Raw genomic sequence first — 19,484 nt, 5'->3', positions numbered from 1 at the left:
TGTTTAAAGTAAGCAAATACGGAGCAGTGCAGCCGCTACACAGCTCATTGATTGATGACTGTCTCAGGGAACTTTTCAACCCTGCCCCCAAGTGATTTCCAGTCTGCAAAGCTGTGATGCTCTTGTGAGCAATTAACCTTTTTATTACTAAGTTTTTATCTTATAATTATGTGATGTTAGACCAAGAGCAAAAGTAAACAAATTTATTCAAGACACATTTGTAAAAAAAAAATATTGCTTTTCAATTGGGCTGGTGCTTTAACTTAAAGGGACAGTAAACCTTAAAAATAATGTTATATAATTCTGCACATCGTGCAGAATTATATAACATTATTTAGGTGCTATAGCCATAAAAGCATTTTTTACCCATTTAATTTGCTAAAATACGGCGCTTTTACAGACCCGCTCTCTGCTGAGCGGGTCTGTTATTTTTAGTCAGCGCATCGGGCCAGCTGTATAGTCACAGCCCGGCCCGACCGCGCCATAGCACTAAGTGCAGCTCGCTCCTGTCACAGGAGCGAGCTGCACTTAGTGCTATGGCGCGGTTGGGCCGGGCTGTGACTATACAGCTGGCCCGATGCGCTGACTAAAAATAACAGACCCGCTCAGCAGAGAGCGGGTCTGTAAAAGCGCCGTATTTTAGCAAATTAAATGGGTAAAAAATGCTTTTATGGCTATAGCACCTAAATAATGTTATATAATTCTGCACAATGTGCAGAATTATATAACATTATTTTTAAGGTTTACTGTCCCTTTAACTGCCAGTTTTAAAAAATAATTTCACAAAAAAAAAAAAAAAAAAACACAACACACCTCATTGCAGAAAGCGAAGAAAGTTGTTAACATGTTAAAATGGTGTGTTTGGAACAAGAAAAGGATTTTTAAAAAATGTAATTGAAAGTAAATCCTAGCGTTTTACAGAACGCTAGGATTTACTATTGAAACAAATAAAGGGCACTTTCATTCATGAAGTAGAAGATACTTCATGTAGAAAGCTCCTTTATTTGATTCAATAGTTTGCCGCTCTTAGCTTCTACAGCAGCCCACGGCTAAAAAAAATTTGGGCTAAGAGGTGACGGATTTACTGTGACGGATTTATTTGTTTCAATAGTAAATCCTAGAGTTTGTAAAACGCTAGGATTTACTTTCACTTTAATGCGTTTCCAATGACTTCTTATACCAGCTGCAGGGGTATACAATTCCCTATTGCCTGCATATTGCCAGTTAACAGATGCTGAAGAAAGATGAGATTTGAAAAAAAGCTTAAAAAGGGATATAAAACACAATTTGTTTTTAAGTTCTCTTGGTATCTTTATTTGAAAATGCAGGAATGTAAGCATAGGAGCTGGCCCATTTTTGGCACCTGGGTAGCACTTGCTGATTGGTGGCTACATTTTACCATCCCAAAAATCCAAAAAATGAGTAACGGAGTAACTAAGTGGGGCATGTCCGGGCAGCGGTCATGAACGGCCATAATTCTTGAGGATGCTGATATACGAAATAGAATACCCCGATTATCTATAGCCTGACACACCATCTTAACCAGAAAGCCTTATATACTAGTTCAATAGTATTTCCTGATCATAGAGATATAAATCTAAATTTATCAACATCAACACTGTCAGCACCCTGGACCGGATCTTTATTCCTGAGGTGGCGGCCTATCAGGAATCAACACCCCCCACCCCGAATATGGGACAATGCAGTGTAAGACATTTCACTGCTCAGACTGCTAAGCCAATTACCAAGTACATCTGAATCCTACAGCGCTTAAGTCTGGTAAGGAATACTAGTGATTAAAATGGAGTCCAGGGTCCACTTTTAAAATTTTTGTAATCGAGGCTCATGGGAATGGAGCATTCGCCTAATGTTAGATCGCAACTTTGAAGAGCTGAAACAGCTTATCTCCTTTCTATGGGGATTGCACAATTGATTGAGAATGGAGGGTATAATAGCACGGTCCCACAGCTTGCGGCGGGACCCGTGCTAATAAAAAAAAAAACATGGTACATTGCGGTCGTTAAGGCGTTATACTTTGCATCTAGTGGAAGAGCTGAAACAGAACTTCTACTTTGCATTTAATCTGACTTGCAGCAATACAATCTACAATGCCTTGGTGAGGTGCCCGGTAGAAGAAATCTGGCGAAGCAGTTATAGATGTGCCAACATCAAAGGGCAGATACCTTACCATGCAGAAAGAGATTACGTCTGTGACATCGCCATTCAAATCATAAGTACCCCATCCTCCTCCGCAGGGTAATAGAGAGGAGAACATGAAAACCCTGCAGTTTGAAAGCTTCTTGCTTTAGATCAGGAAGCCATATATCCCACAGAGATATTTTCCACGTGAGACAACCCCATCTTCCCCATGGTTGAGACGAGTGTATTATTTACATGTTTACAAGTTGGGGTTGGCCGAATTGGTCATGGAGTGAATGTGCTCACATACACATGATTGCTTACACTGCTCTCTTATACTGAATCTGGGAATTTTGAGACATGTTGCTTGCTATTTGTTCACCTACAGCTTTTACAGTTGGACTACTTTGCCCCGATGGTGACCCCAGAGACAGAACTTTTTTTCACTTTCTGCGATGAGATTTTCTTTGTGAAATTTTTTCTGCAGGTAATTTTTAAATTAAATTGTAAATTTGTCATTTACACTAAAGCACCAGATCCATTGCAATGTGATGGTTAACTGGATAATAAAGCAATATTTTAAGTTTTATAATCTAGTGCAGTAGTTGAAAATTGCATTGCATATTAGCTACAGACAAAAAAAGGAATTGTAAAATGTTTCTTGAATTAATTTGTTTCCTTTTCTCTTAGTTTAACATAGAAATGTAGTAATAAAAAGGTGCATTGCTCATACGAACATCTTACATTCAGAAAAAAACAGCTTGCAGACTGAAAAGCTAGGGAACAAGCTTGCAAAAATTTCAGAGCCAGACAACAATCAATGCACTGCTGTTTTGCAGCACTACTGCATATTTGATTGATGTCTTCAAACAGTACTTTGCTCTGGATGCACTGTGTTAAGGAAAACTTATACAATGCAGCCAGAGAACAGCTCTGTTTTAAAAGAACAGCCTAATGTGGAGAAGCGCTGAAAAGTGCTAACAGCTCCTGTTCTTTCTGCAGACATGCTGCATTTTCTGCGATGACATCTCAGATCACTCTATGTTCTGCCTTGGGGATGGTGACCAACAGGTTTAAAAACTGGGGATCTTGAGTAAAAATTGTGCGGATTATATCAAATTACAGGTTTTCATAGTGTTTATATTATTGCCGTATGTTTGTGGGGATGCGTGTCTCATAACAAAAACAGTAAATTATATTTTCGTTAATTTAGCACATTATATAACACGTCTAGCTAGATATTACTACCCTTATCTTTTGGAATATATTCTCTCATTTTGCTTTCTAACTTCAGATTTACTATATACTATGTGTCATTTGAAGGCCCAAGAGGGGCCCCATTACAACTGCTAGACTCCCTTCCTTTTTACAGATAAATAGAGAGGGGTTCAAGAGTGGTCATAATTATCAGTGAGTATCTTAATTTAGAAATAAAAATGGAGGTCTCAATTTATTGGGTCATATTAGTTCTTAGGGTTCAATTTATCAAACACTGGCAGACAGGGGTGTAAATATTCACCCCTGTCCGCCTGACTTCCCCTCTGGGGAGTAGTAATCCGCTGCCCTCATTTAACATTGCACACGGTCCTTGTGCAAACCTGCAGTCATAATGGAGAAGTGTTTGATAAATTAATTGAGCTCTTAGTATATGTACAGATGTATTTCTAAAATATCCATGTTACCAGTATTCCAAAAACAAAACAGATGATATTAATTTATGTGAAAGTCCAGAAAGTATGGCAGCAATAAGTAGTTAGTAAATGGTCTTTATTGGAGCACAACAAACAAGATAGCGACGTTTCAGGAGCTTCCTCCCTTTGTCAAGCATGAAAATCTGTGGTAACAAACTTCTTAATATACCCACACCCACCAGGGGGCAGCAGAGAGCAATTTCCTCCTATACAAGGTATAATTTAACCCATTCACTTCTTTAGGATATTACAAGAGTTTTTACCACATAAATATATTACAAAGATACAAGTTAAAAATATATTAAATTGTTTCTATATACATTCAATATATGCAATCAAAATTGATACAATATTCAACTACAGGTAGCCCTCAGTTTACGCCGGGTTTAGGTTCCAGAAGGAATGGTTGTAAATCGAAACCGTTGTAAATTGAAACCCAGTTTATAATGTAAGTCAATGGGAAGTGAGGGAGATAAGTTCCAGGCCCCTCTCAAAATTGTCATAAGTAACATCTAATACATTATTTTTAAAGCTTTGAAATGAAGACTTTAAATGCTAAGCAGCATTATAAACCTAATAAAATAATCACACAACACAGAATATATAATTAAACTAAGTTAAATGAACAAAAACATTTGCTAAACAGCATTATAAACCTAATAAAATAATCACACAACACAGATTTCACTTGCATTTTTCTGCAAACAGTTTTTTTTATGCATTCCAATCTGGACTGAATTATAGACAGGAAGATCTTGTTCCTTTGAAATTTGCTCGATAGCTCAGGTCTGGCTAAACTGATTAATTTCAGCTTGCTTGGCTTTGCTGCAACACAAACGGACAGCTCCACCTACTGGCTATTTTAATAAATGCACTGCTTCTCAATAGCAGTCACATGACTGGGAAAAAAGGTTGTTATTCTGAAACGGTGTAAATTGAACCGTTGTAAAAACGAGGGCCACCTGTATATATACACAGCAAGAATCAATCCTTATAAGAACCAAAACTAATCATTATTGGAGATGAAAACATCAGCACAGAAAATCTCAACCCAATTGTATTCTATAGGAACACTGACAAGTCCCAATCTTTATTAAGACCCACAGGTTGGAGGGTATTCAGTTCAAATATCCAGAATATTTCCCTTTGATGAAGCATTAGCTCCCTATTACGTCCTCTCCTAGGAATGGGAACAAAATCAATTACTTGAAAGCGGAGTTTATTGATGGCATGTCCTACTGAATTAAAATAGCAGGCAATAGGGGACTTTTCATTCTTTGTTCTAATAGAGCTCTTATGCTCTACTATTCTATCCCTAATGGACCTAGTGGTCTCACCCACATAGCTCCGCCCACAAGGACACTTAATTAGATAAATTACAAATTTTGAGTGACAAGTATAGAAGTTCTTAATCTGGTATTTTTTGCCTGAGCTGGGATGGTAAAAAACAGATCCTTTAATCATGTTATCCCTAATCTTAGAACTACCAATATCAGCCCTAATCAGATAGTCATTTATGTGTCATGACCCTCCATACCGGTTGAATAATTGCTAAAACCTCAAAAAAAGAAAATGTAAAAAAATATATATTAAAAAAAAAAAATGAAAGGCTACATTTTCAAATTTATTGAAGTTTATATCATATTGAAATGTATACAAACAAGGTAGGAATGATATTATTAGATTTTAAAAATTACACATAAAAATGGAGAGGTGACTATTTAAATTCTTACCCTAGACTAAACATAGAAAAAAAAAAAAAAAAAAAAAAAAAAAACAATTATCACTTATTTGTATACTCAACCACTTCTCCCATTCAATAGGATAACCAAAATTTACAAGGATCTATTAATATGAGACTAACAAAATGTGACTAGCAGCTGGTGCAAGGAAAGAGCCATTATTCAAATGGTGGGACCTTGTCCACTTTCAAACAAGAGTTTAAAGGCTGTGACACACTGCAAGCGATGCGGCGCAAGACAATGCAGCTGCTTCGCACCGCATCGCTTCCTAAGTTCAATTATTTAATCTCTGAGTGCTCAGCTACGCGACCTGATGCAACAGAGTGCTCAGAGATGAAAAGGCAGGACACATTGGGCGCGCACAGCCGCATCTACACGCTGCACACCGCTCCGCTTGCAGTGTGTCACAGCCTTAAGTGTTAAAGAGACACTGAACCCAAATTTTTGCTTTTGTGATTCAGATAGAGCATGCAATTTCAAGCAACGTTGCAATTTACTCCTATTATCAATTGTTCTTTGTTCTCTTGCTATGTTTCTTTAAACAGAAGGCATCTAAGTTTTTTTTTTTTTAGAACTCTGGACAGCACTTTATTGGTGGATGAATTTATCCACCAATCAGCAAGAACAACCCAGGTTGTTCACCAAAAATGGGCCGGCATCTAAACTTACGTTCTTGCATTTCAAATAAAGATACCAAGAGAATGAAGAAAATGTGATAATAGGAGTAAATTAGCAAGTTGCTTAAAATTGCATGCTCTATCTGAATAATGAAAGAAAAAAAATTGGGTTCAGAGTCCCTTTAAGGATGTGACACACTGCAAGCGATGCGGCGCAAGGCGAAGCAGCTGCTTCGCACTGCATCGCTTCTGAAGTTCCAATATTTCATCTCTGAGCGCTCAGCTACGTGACCTGACGCAGCAGAGTGCTCAGAGATGAAGAGACAGGACACACTGAACTCGCACAGCCACATCTACACGCTTCTCGCTGCATTGCTTGCAGTGTGTCACAGCCTTTATAGTTAAAAGGGACATTCCAGTCAGAACTAGAATGCAAATAGATCAGCTACATATTTGAATAGAAACATATTTATAATATACATATATTGGTAAAAAGGCTTCTAGTAAAAAAAAAAAAGTTATTACTGTTTGCATTTTCTCTGCATGTGAAGCATAGCTAAATATCCTCAGTGCACCAGCATTTAAAATACTGCAGCTGCTCAGACAGCCAAATGGGCATGTATCATGTCACAGCAAGTGCTGTGTTTTGGAACACTGAGCATACCTGATGGTAAATGCAAAACCAGGGGTGTTTTTTTTGCCATTCAATGTAAATTTTAAAATTAAATATTAGTTTAATTCATGAAAACACACTATTTCCACACTTACTTTAATCATTTTTATCTAACCGCTTCTCTTCTATTGCATTTTTTTCTGATCTGTTTGCCGTTCACCAATCATAATCGTGGCATTTTGGCATGTTTCAATGAGAAAAAACAAACAAACACACAGGATGTTTTGTGCATGCTTTCCCAACGTCATGGTTCTTCTCTGCGTTCATGAACTGCATTAAAAATTTTGAAGACCCAGATGCCCACAGTTATTGCGATATGGAGAATACACGGAGCACATATTTTATCAAATATAATAGTAAGTATATAAATGCAGCACAATCATTATGTATAATGATAAATGGAAAATTCTAATAACATAAATAAGAACATTAAAACATCATTAATAGCTGGATGGGGAGCATAGAGCATGCAGGATAAATTTTGTGAACGTCAGCAGTGCATTATGCATAGAGAGCGGGAGGGACGGCTACCTAAATCGCAGTGCCAATAAAAGTAGAAAGGGGCGGAGCATAAGAATGCTGAAACAGTATAATCACTAGTGTTTAATTTTATAAACAAAGATTATATATTAACATAAAAACTTAGCAACACAAAAAAACATTTTGACAGAATACATTATATGAAATTGTAAAAATTACCATTACTTGAAGTCATCCTTGAAACAGCTATAGCTTTTACTTAAAGCATTTTTGCTAATACATGTATACTGCAAACATGCATCTATTCAAATATGAAATGTACCTGTGTACATTCAAATTTTGTCTGCAATGTCCCTTTAACCCCTTAATGACCACATCACTTTTCCATTTTCTGTCCGTTTGGGACCAAGGCTATTTTTACATTTTTGAGGTGTTTGTGTTTAGCTGTACTTTTCCTCTTACTCATTTACTGTACCCACACATATTATATACCGTTTTTCTCGCCATTAAATGGACTTTCTAAAGATACCATTATTTTCATCATATCTTATAATTTACTATAAAAAAAATTATAAAATATGAGGAAAAAATGGAAAAACACACTTTTTCTAACTTTGACCCCCAAAATCTGTTACACATCTACAACCACCAAAAAACACCCATGCTAAATAGTTTCTAAATGTTGTCCTGAGTTTAGAAATACCCAATGTTTACATGTTCTTTGCTTTTTTTGTAAACTATAGGGCCATAAATACAAGTAGCACTTTGCTATTTCCAAACCATTTCTTTTCAAAATTAGCGATAGTTACATTAGAGCACTGATATCTTTCAGGAATCTCTGAATATCCCATGACATGTATATATTTTTTTTTAGTAGACAACCCAAAGTATTGATCTAGGCCCATTTTGGTATATTTCATGCCACCATTTCACCGCCAAATGCAATCAAATAGAAAAAATTGTTCACTTTTCACAAATTTTTTCACAAACTTTTGGTTTCTAACTTAAATTATTTACAAACAGCTTGTGCAATTATGGCATAAATGGTTGTAAATTCTTCTCTGGGATCCCCTTTGTTCAGAAATAGCAGACATATATGACTTTGGTGTTGCTTTTTGGTAATTAGAAGGCCGCTAAATGCCACTGCGCACCACACGTGTATTATGCCCAGCAGTGAAGGGGTTAATTAGGGAGCATGTAGGGAGCTTTTTGGGGTAGTTTTAGCTTTAGTGTAGTGTAGTAGACAACCCCAAGTATTGATCTAGGCCAATTTTGGTATATTTCATGCCACCATTTCACCGCTAAATGCGATCAAATTAAAAGAAACGTTAATTTTTTCTCAATTTTAGGTTTCTCACTGAAATTATTTACAAACACCTTCTGCAATTATGGCACAAATGGTTGTAAATGCTTCTCTGGGATCCCCTTTGTTCAGAAATAGCAGACATATATGGCTTTGGCATTGCTTTTTGGTAATTAGAAGGCCTCTAAATGCCGCTGCGCATCACACGTGTATTATGGCTAGCAGTGAAGGGGTTAATTATGTAGCTTGTAGGGAGCTTGCAGGGTTAATTTTAGCTTTAGTGTAGAGCTCAGCCTCCCACCTGAAACATCAGACCCCCTGATCCCTCCCAAACAGCTCTCTTCCCTCCCCCACCCCACAATTGTCCCCGCCATCTTAAGTACTGGCAGAAACTCTGCCAGTACTAAAATAAAAAGGTATTTGGCCCTTTTTTTTTTTTTTTAAAAAAAAGCATATTTACATATGCTGATGTGTAGGATCCCCCCTTAGACCCCAACCTCACTGATCCCCCACCATACTGCTCTCTAACCCTTCCCCTCTGCAATAATGTAACAAAATGTGCCTTTTTTTTTTTTTAATTCCCTTTTCTGTAGTGTAGCTTTCCCCCCCCACCGAGACCAACCCCCAACCCCTTCCAGGACCCTTAGATTGCATTTTAGTGGGGGGTTTTTTCAACTTTTTAACTTTTTTTTTTCTGTAGTGTAACGGTTCCCACCCGCTCCCGCCCCGTGCCCGCCCACCGCTCCCGTGCGCGCCCCCGTAGCTCCCGCCCCCCGATCCCGCCCCCCTCCACTCCACATAGCGCACCGATGGCCGCCACCCGCCTCCCACGTAAGCTCCCACCCACCAACGATACCGGCCATCGATGTCCGGTGCAGAGAGGGCCACAGAGTGGCTCTCTCTGCATCGGATGGCCAAGGGGGGTTATTGCAGGATGCCTCCATATCGAGGCATCACTGCAATAACCGGAAAGCAGCTGGAAGCGAGCAGGATCGCTTCCAGCTGCTTTCCAGACCAAGGACGTACGCCACACGTCCTCGGTCATTAACTGACTTTTTTTTGAGGACGTGTGGCGTACGTCCTTGGTCGTTAAGGGGTTAAAGTCATCTAGAGCTGGCTACCTAAAAATGGGACCAGCTTTGTCTGGTCTCTGTCATTGTAACAAAAACCTGGTAATTAGAGGGAAACAGTATGGAGAAGGGGGGGCAGACCATTTGTATTTATATATTATATAGCAGATTTCTCATACAATATCTAAAAATACAACAGCTGTGTAATTAGGGGTGCCAAATAAATTAAACAAAGATGCAAAAGGTGTCATAAGGATAACGATGGTTTACATCCAATATTCTGAGTAAATAGAATTGGGAAGAAAAAAAAAAATGGAAAATGCAGCTTTCTATAATCACCCACACATACTTCCTGTGCATTACTTTTCCTTTCCACTCTATCAAACTGCTCCAGTAAGCATAACTGCAAAGGAGACAAAATACATCTAGTGAGTCAGCATGGTGACATCTGCAAATATGCTGGATATTCTTATGATTATTTAAAGGATATAGATATATAGATATTATTTATTTTGTTGCAAACAAACGCACTCTCAGGTGTATCAAAAAAACTAAAAATGTATTGACGTTTCGGGGTTCACACAGACCCCTTCATCCCCAGGCGGATGATCCAGGAGGGTGGATTCACTTTTGGAGTTTGACAGAATGAAAAAATATATATATATATATATATATATATATATATATATATATATATATATATATATATATATATATATATATATATATATATATATATATATATATATATATATATATATATATATATATATATCCATTTATTGGAGTCTTTCTGCCTGATGTGCGGCATCATATTATCCTGCGCTGGTTTAGACAGAGTATTCAGCAGATGATTTTAAAGGGACAGTATACACTCATTTTCATATAACTGCATGTAATAGACACTACTATAAAGAATAAGATGCACAGATACTGATATAAAAATCCAGTATAAAACTGTTTAAAAACTTACTTAGAAGCTGACAGTTTGGCTCAGTTGAAAAGGTAGCTGGAAAGCCCACTGCAAGTGGCAAATAAGACACTCCCCCCTCCCCCTTCTTTTGCATATGAAAAGACCCTTTACACCAGTGATTTGTAACCTTTTTTTGCCGTGGCAAACTTTTTTACATTAAAAAATCCTGTGGCACACCACCATCCCAAAATTTAAAAAAAAAAAAAATCACACATTGTAGCCTAATACAGCATATATATATATATATATATATATATATATATATATATATATATATATATACACATACTGTATGTATTGTGCTGTTATGACATTCCTCCTACAAACTACCCCTGCACTGGGAGTGAAAAACAAGCAAAGTTTAAAAAATATGTCACACTGTTGTCAGTCTGCCGTGGCACACCTGAGGATCTCTCACGGCACACTTGTTGAAAAACACTGCTTTACACAAACAGGAGCAAGCTGGAGAAGGTAGCTGACAGTATTCACATAAAACTTTGGGGCTTGGTTAGGAGTCTGAAATTCAGAGCAATGTTATTTAAAAATAAGCAAAACTATACATTTATTTAAAAAAAAAAAAAAAAAAAAAAAAAAAAAAAATTATGGGCTATATAAATAGATCATCTACAAAACATTTATGCAAAGAAAAAATGAGTGTATAATGTCCCTTTAACCACTGCTACATATCAATGATAGAAAAAAAAAATAGAGAAATGAGGCCAAAGTTATCCTATACTTTTTTGTAACTCCATAATATATGAATAGATTAAGTAGAAGGATTGCACTGCAAAAAAAGAAAAAACACAACATTCCATACATTTTTTACGGTGTCTCACAAAAAAAAAAAGAATTCCCAATTTGTTTACCAACCCTAATCCTAGTTAAACTGTAAACAAATGCAATACAGTTGACAAAGTTACTGACATCAGGATGAAAACAATTTATTTTTTTATATAATAGGGCTGTATGTACGATTTTTAGTATAATAAATTAAATGGTTTGACAAGTCTTAGAAGCCAGAGGTCTTATATTTTGTATGCTGGTCACTATCTAACCTTAGTAAAAGGACGCAGTCAAAACTAAAATGAGCATGAGTGCACTTAAATTCTAAACAAGAATGTTTGCAATATCCTTGTATTTACTGGTACAGATGTTTTTAGTAAAAGTGATCACTGTTTCAGCAACATACACACCAATGTTACATGTTCATCCTACTTCAAACACTGCACCTGCTCAGGGAGCAAGCAGTACTGTGTGCTGTGATGCCAGCAATGACCTTTAAAACATTATACAAGCAACCACCAACTGTGAGAAGGCTTTAAAAGTTGGTAGAATATCAGACCACACACAGCATATGTGCATATGCTACTGACACTAATAGATTTAACTATAAACATTTTTTTGCTGAACAAAGTATTTTTAAAAAATCTTTCCATTCAATAATAAAATTAACTCACACACATTTTCATTTTGACCACTATGTTCCTAAAAAAACTAAACAAAAAAACAGGAATCACTAACAACCTTCAGTAAGGTGTAGCTAAGGTGTAGTTATCTCACTAGCATCATGGTCTCCATTTAAGACTTTATTATAATTTATTTGTAAAGAGTCCCCAAATACACTGAGTGCATGAGACTGATTCATGGTCAACAAGGCACAAAAACAGACTAAACAAAACAAATGCATACATGAGGAGAATAGGGCCTACTCCAAACAGCTAAAAATCTACTTGGGGTGAATGATATTGTTTTGTTTACTCAAGGATTTTTATTAAATCTAAAACACATAACATAGGATGACCTTATTAAAAAAGAAAAAGGGGAAAATGGTTCTCTCTAACGTGGGGAGAGAGAAAGAGAAAACAAAAAAAACAAAAAATTGTAAAAAATTTCAGAACTAATTTCCACCTTTAATGTGACCTATACACTGTACAACTCAATTGAAAAACAAACTGAAATATTTAAGGTGGACGGAAGTAAACAAAAAAAAAACTAAAATAATGTGGTTGCATAAGTGTGCACACCCTCTTATAAATGGGATGTAGCTGTGTTCAGAATTAAGCAATCACATTCAAAATCATGTTAAATAGGAGTCAGCAAATACCTGCCATCATTTAAAGTGTCTCTGATTAACCCCAAATAAAGTTCAGCTGCTCTAGTTACTCTTTCCTAATATTTTGTTAGTCGCATCCCACAGCAAAAACCATGGTCCACAGAGAGTTTGCAAAGCATCAGAGGGATCTCATTGTTAAAAGGTATCAGTCAGGAGAAGGGTACAAAATAATTTCACAGTCATTAGCCCCAAGGCAGAACATGCAGTGATCTGAGATGTCATCGCAGAAAATGCATCAGGTCAGCAGAAATAACAGGACACATGCAGGAACTGTTAGTGCTTTAACTTTGCAGCCCTCTTCCACTATTCTCTTCAAACAGAGTTGTTCTCTGGCTGCACTGTGTAAGGGTTCCTTAACACAGTGCATCCACAGCAAAGTGCTGTTTGAAGTAAACAGTCAAATATGCAGTAGCGCTGCAAATCAGCAGAGCATAGATTGTTGACCGTCTCTCAGATTTTTTCAAACCTGCTACCTAGCCTTTCCCAGTCTGCAAAGCTGTTTTTTTCTGAATGTAAAACATTCTTATGAGCAATGCACATTTTTTTATTACTTAAACGGACACTGAACCCAATTTTTTTCTTTCGTGATTCAAATAGAGCATGCAACTGTAAGCAACTTTCTAATTTACTCCTATTAGCAAATTTTCTTCATTCTCTTGGTATCTTTATTTGAAATGCAAGAATGTAAGTTTAGATGCCGGCCCATATTTGGTGAACAACCTGGGTTGTTCTTGCTGATTGGTGGATAAATGTATCTAACCATAAACAAGTGCTGTCCAGGGTTCTGAACCAAAAATTGTCTGGCTCCTTAGCCAAGATGCCTTCTTTTTCAAATAAAGATAGCAAGAGAACAAAGAAAAATTGATAACAGGAGTAAATTAGAAAGTTGCTTAAAATTGCATGCTGTATCTGAATCACGAAAGAAAAAAATGTGGGTTCAGTGTCCCTTTAATTTTTATGTTAGAGGAAGAGAAAAGGAAACAAATTTATTAAAGATACATTTTACAAATTTTCTTTTTTTGTCTGCAGCTAAATTGCAATCCAATTTTCAGCTGCTACAATATCATATAACATTTTTAAAAATGCTTTAGTCTCCAGTTAATCAACACATTGCAACTGAACAGGTGCTTTATTGTAACTGCCTAATTTTAAATTTATTTTATTTAAAAATAACCTGCAGAAAATGTTTCACTAAAAAAAATCTAATTGCAGAAAGTGAAATAAAGTTCTGCCTCTGGGGTCATTAGATATACCATGGAACACAGTTAAGACAGTCATCATCAAGTGAACATATGGCACAACAGTGACATTACCAAGAACTGGACGTCCCTCCAAAATTGATGAAAAGACGAGAAGAAAACTGGTCTGGGAGGCTACCAAGAGGCCTATAGCAACATTAAAGGAGCTGTAGGAATATCTGGCAAGTACTGGCTGTGTAGTACATGTGACAACAATCTCCCGTATTCTTTCTATGTCTGGCCTATGGGGTAGAGTGGCAAGACGAAAGCCTTTTCTTACGAAGAAGAACATCCAAGCCAGGCTACATTTTGCAAAAACACATCTAAAGTCTCCAAAAAGCATGTGGGAAAAGGTGTTATGGTCTGATGAAACCAAGGTTGAACTTTTTGGCCATGATTCCAAAAAGATATGTTTGGCGCAAAAACAACATTGCACATCACCAAAAAACACCATACCCACAGTGAAGCATGGTGGTGGCAGCATCACGCTTTAGGGCCGTTTTTCTTCGTCTGGAACTGGGGCCTTAGTTAAGCTAGAGGGAATTATGAACAGCTCCAAATACCAGTTAATATTGGCACAAAATTTTCAGGCTTCTGCTAGAAAGCTGAACATGAAGAGGAACTTCATCTTTCAGCATGACAACGACCCAAAGCATACATCCAAATCAACGAATAGCTTCACCAGAAGATTAAAGTTTTGGAATGGCCCAGCCAGAGCCCAGACCTGAATCCGATTTAAAATCTGTGGGGTCATCTGAAGAGAGCTGTGCACAGGAGATGCCCTCTCAATCTGACAGATTTGGAGTGTTTTTGCAAAGAAGAGTGGGCAAATCTTGCCAAGTCAAAATGTGCCATGCTGATAGACTCATACCCAAAAGGACTGAGTGCTGTAATAAAATCAAAAGGTGCTTCATTAAAGTATTAGTTTAAGGGTTTGCACACTTATGCAACCATATTTTATTTTTATATATTTTTTCTTCCCTCTACCCAAAACATTTTAGTTTGTTTTTCAATTGAGTTGTACAGTTTATAGGTCACATTAAAAGGTGGAAAAAATTCTGAAATGATTTATCTTTGTCTCATTTTTTTACATCACAGAAACCTGACATTTTAACAGGGGTGTGTAGACGTTTTATATCCACTGTATATATATATTTTATTATTATTACTACTACAACTCTGCAGCCCGACCCACCAATAGTCACCTGCCTGGGTGCAACGATAGAAAGCGATATTCAAGCACTCACAGGACTTCTGATGCAAGTAAACAATTTACTTTAATGAAACGTTTTCGGGTATCCTGTGAGTGTAATCTTTTGCTTGAAAATGATAGATATATATATATATATATATATATATATATATATATATATATATATATATATATATACACACACACACACACATACATACACACACATATACATATACATACAAAAACTTGTTTTTTAAAATGCCAAACAAAAAGGTAGCTACTAAATCAAATAAACTTGTTATATAATAAAAATCATGTTTTTTTCTTTGCTTTATCTAAAAGAGAGCATAAAAAAAAAAACACAAATTGGTTTCTGGGCTGTAAAATTCTTGTACAGCATGTCACTGTCACCAGCTGAGCTGTGGGAATAGTCCTTTTCAGAAGTGAGTCATCTATCCCACAAATATGTACAAATATGTACTTCCTGTTAATATAAAAAATAAATTAAAAAAAATAAGTTAACTTTTTTTTTTCAATCAAAATGGCTGCCATGTTTAAATAGTGATGTTTCCTATGCATATGTTTTTGTTTGACCATGTGTTTAATATTCAACCATAACCTTACATACATTCTGCACAACTACAGAGCACTTTTGTTGTTCTTCACTAACATAGCTCCCTTTGAAGTGTTACTCTTCTCCCCATACAAAAATAATTTCAAATAATGTTACAGAATACAAAATGTATCTTCAAGAAAGCATTTCTACTCAAACATCATACACAAAAGGTTTGTGCTTGTATTAACCATTTGACTACTAATGCTAGCGGGTTCTTCTGACAGCAGAAGGGTTAAGAAGGTGTCAATACTATGAAGCTTGAATTATAAATCTGTTTCTAGATGCCTCCAGCTTGGGAGAGTGATGCAAACAGAGATGGGGAGGGGGGGAAGTGGCCCAGAGGACACCCACAAGCTCTGCTGCAAAACTGAAACCGAGAATTCACATCACTGTGTGCATGACTGCAGAGGAGTGAAAAAAATTAAATAAAAAAAGTTGCACAGCCAGACGCCAAACCCTAAATTACCTCCGCCTTCTTATCGACTCAGCAAGTAAGAAAGAGAAAACAGTCACCGATTTCCATAGCATGTTAAAAAAGCATTTTGCCACAGAGGAATTTTTTTTTTTTTTTTACCAAATATCTTTCTTGTGAGTAATACAAAAATAATAACGGACTATTTTCTTGCAGAGGGCCAGCACTGACTCTCAGGAACTTGACTAGTGTGTGTGTTTTTTTTTTTTTTTTTAATACCTTAAAGATTTAGGTACTGTACAGAGGTATGCAAAAAAAAATAATAACTCTTTGCAGAAGAATGTGTGACCAAAACAGTTTGGTTTAAAACTCAACAGCAGCCCATATCAAACACACAGCAGTAAGCAGCCTCACAATAAACTCAGTAAAAAGAGATATTATAGGACAAGACTAACACAAATGCATTTTACAAGATTCCCCAGTACGCTACAAATAAAAAACCTATAGGAGATATAACCTAAGCCACTTTTTGCCAACCAAGTCAGTCTTTTCACTACCTGATGGAAATAACGGTGGGATATCACTGCACCATCCATTTCATTGTGTGTTTGCAAAGGAGAAAGAAAAAAAAAATTGCAGCTGTTTGAAATAACAGAAAGTAAACACAAACTTCCAATTTGCATATTCTATATACAAGCTGCAGCTCAGCTCGCTTGTCAAGAACCATATTTTAGATATTGGCCATAAAATCTTTGAACATACACTTTCAGCTTGTGGTATATGGAAAGCAACAGTGAAAATACCAAAGAAGCAAAAGAGGAATGTCTTAAAAAAATGAAGATGTGGCACAAACAGTTCTTGCAAAACAATAGTAGGTTGTTTTCAGCGCCCCCCCCCCCCATACACAGTTACACTACCTACTTGTATTTTTTTATTATTATTTTTTAAGTCCTTGCACTCTAGTGATTGCTTAAAATCACAGTAAGCCCTTTGATATTGTAAAAAAAAATGTTTAAGTGTGCACAGTAAAACATTGCAATCTGCTTTCATTTTTCTATTGTGCCCACCTTCCCTGTAAATAAAATCTGACAATTAAGTATTCCAATTCTGTGGCTTCACAAGCCTAACCCTGATACATATATGTCCCTAAATTTGTATTTTGCAGCAATTATAACAGCAAAATAATGTAATATCGGGTAACAAAATGACAGTGACAAGCTGGATCTACACCAGTAACAAGCTTGATTGGCTTCACCAAATAAGACAAGTGTTGTATTGAAAAACAATGGCAACAAGCAAGCATTAAACTGTTTTCCCCCCACTAGCGTAGTATATTCAATTATTCTAAAACATCTGGAAAATGTAATTACAATGTATGTACAGTCCCTTTAATAAAGTGCTACTGAGAATGTACGGTAGAAACAAAATAATCTCATCGACACCTAGCAGGTTTCACATTGCTCCCTATGGATCTTAACCCAGCCCCTAAAAGAAAATGAGGGCAGTAGTGGCACATTATTATAAAAAAAAAAAAAAACATTTACAGACATTTTACTAAACAATGCAGCAGTACTGTACAGACTGTACTGATTGTTCCTAATCAACCATCATATTATTGCCCCTCGTTAGTATGTTTAACTAAAACATTTTACACATCCAAAACCATCACTTGACTAAATTTGTGAATGAATAAACAAGCTCTCAAAATGAATATTTTTTTCTCTCAAATAACTGTTCCTTTAATACTAAGTAAATGTTTAAAGGGATAGAAAGGCCGAAATTAAAGTTGTACGATTCAGAAAAAGAATGTTATTTTAAGACACCTTTAAATTCACTTCTATGTTTTCAAATGTGCTTTGTACTCTTGGTATTCCTTGGTGAAAAACAAAACACACATATACACTAGTGTGAGCTAGCTGCTGATTGGTGTCTGCATACATTTGTCTCTTGTGATTAACTAACTAGATGTGTTCATCCAGCTGCTAGTAGTGCAATGTTGTTCCTTCACCAAAAGGATATGAGAATGAAGAAAAATGTGATAATAGAAGTAAATGGGAAAGTTGTTTAAAATTGTAATGTTCTATCTGAATCAAGAAAGAAAAAAATTAAGGGGTCTCATGTCCCTTTAAAAATGTTTTCCATATTTAAAATGACATTAAACTGATCTCCAAAAATGTAGTTTAAATGCACTGCAGATGATTTTAAAGGGATGTGCTGATAAACTACAACTTTTATGCTCGTGAGACAAATCCCTGTCCACCAACAGAATGATTGTGTATGTCAGCCAGTAAACTTGTGTACCTAAGAATACGTTTTGCACAAATATGCATTGAACGCAATTTAAAAAAATGGCTTTAATGTTTTTGTATTGCATTGATATATTAAATGGTGCGCTTTTGTATGCAAGATGCAAATGCTTTATATTGAAAACATGTGAAACGCATAACAAAAAATCAGATCTTACAGACGTTTGTGCAGCCAGCTGCTTTCTCTAAAGAAATGCATCAAAACAAATCTTTATTTTTTTACTGCAAGACCTTCATATCTAGTCCCCAGTACCCTAAGCCACCTGCTTACCATTTGCCCCAGTGTCTACTTCATCCTTGCAGATCACTATTGCTCAAAACCTGCAGCCACCATTTTGCTCCATGCACCACCTTATTGTCTCTGACTTACCTAACCGTACACAAGCCCCTCTCCCTGGGGTTGCACAATCTCCCCCAGCGCCTACCTCCTATTGCCAGAGATCACTATCTGCCCCCTGTTAGTAACGCTACTTCCTGCAATTATTGCCCACCATCTATACTAACCTCGATGTACAGCTGCCTCGGGTATCTCAGGCGGGGAACATGCCCCTAGGTGCTTTCAGGTACGTGAGGTGCACCGGGCTACCAGGCCTCCGCAGCTCACAAACCCCGGCTCTCCATCGCTACGCACTTGACAACGGAAATTACGCATACCTCTTGCAAACACTATTACATCCAATCACTGCGCGTTTCACATCGTCCTCACAGTGCACCGATCTAGAGAAAGCGTTTTCAATTGGCTATTAAAACTCCAGTCAGCCGCTTATCTCCTTGGGATTCCTGAAAACACCCTCTCTTTCAGGAGTAATTACATCATTCTTATGAGTAACGCATCTGATTGGGTTCTAGTAGTGAATGGAGAAGCCTGTGATTGGCTGTTGGAAATAATCATTTAAAGCCCAGGTAATAAAGCTGT

At 36.7% G+C, this 19,484-nt stretch overlaps 1 protein-coding gene across 1 annotated transcript in view; it reads right to left on the bottom strand.

Annotated features, from left to right (window-relative positions):
• STK40 (serine/threonine kinase 40) overlaps positions 1-19,203 on the bottom strand; it is a 130,149-nt gene extending 110,946 nt beyond the window's left edge. The window contains exon 1 of the mRNA XM_053705375.1: positions 19,073-19,203. The gene's annotated coding sequence lies outside the window, so the exon portion shown is untranslated. The remainder of the gene's footprint in view (positions 1-19,072) is intronic.
• Between the last annotated feature and the right edge of the window lie 281 nt (positions 19,204-19,484).

The sequence above is a fragment of the Bombina bombina genome, chromosome 3 (genome assembly GCF_027579735.1).
Source record: "Bombina bombina isolate aBomBom1 chromosome 3, aBomBom1.pri, whole genome shotgun sequence".
In the NCBI taxonomy this organism is placed as follows: Eukaryota; Metazoa; Chordata; class Amphibia; order Anura; family Bombinatoridae; genus Bombina; species Bombina bombina.
This window is presented reverse-complemented; position numbering and strand designations above follow the sequence as displayed.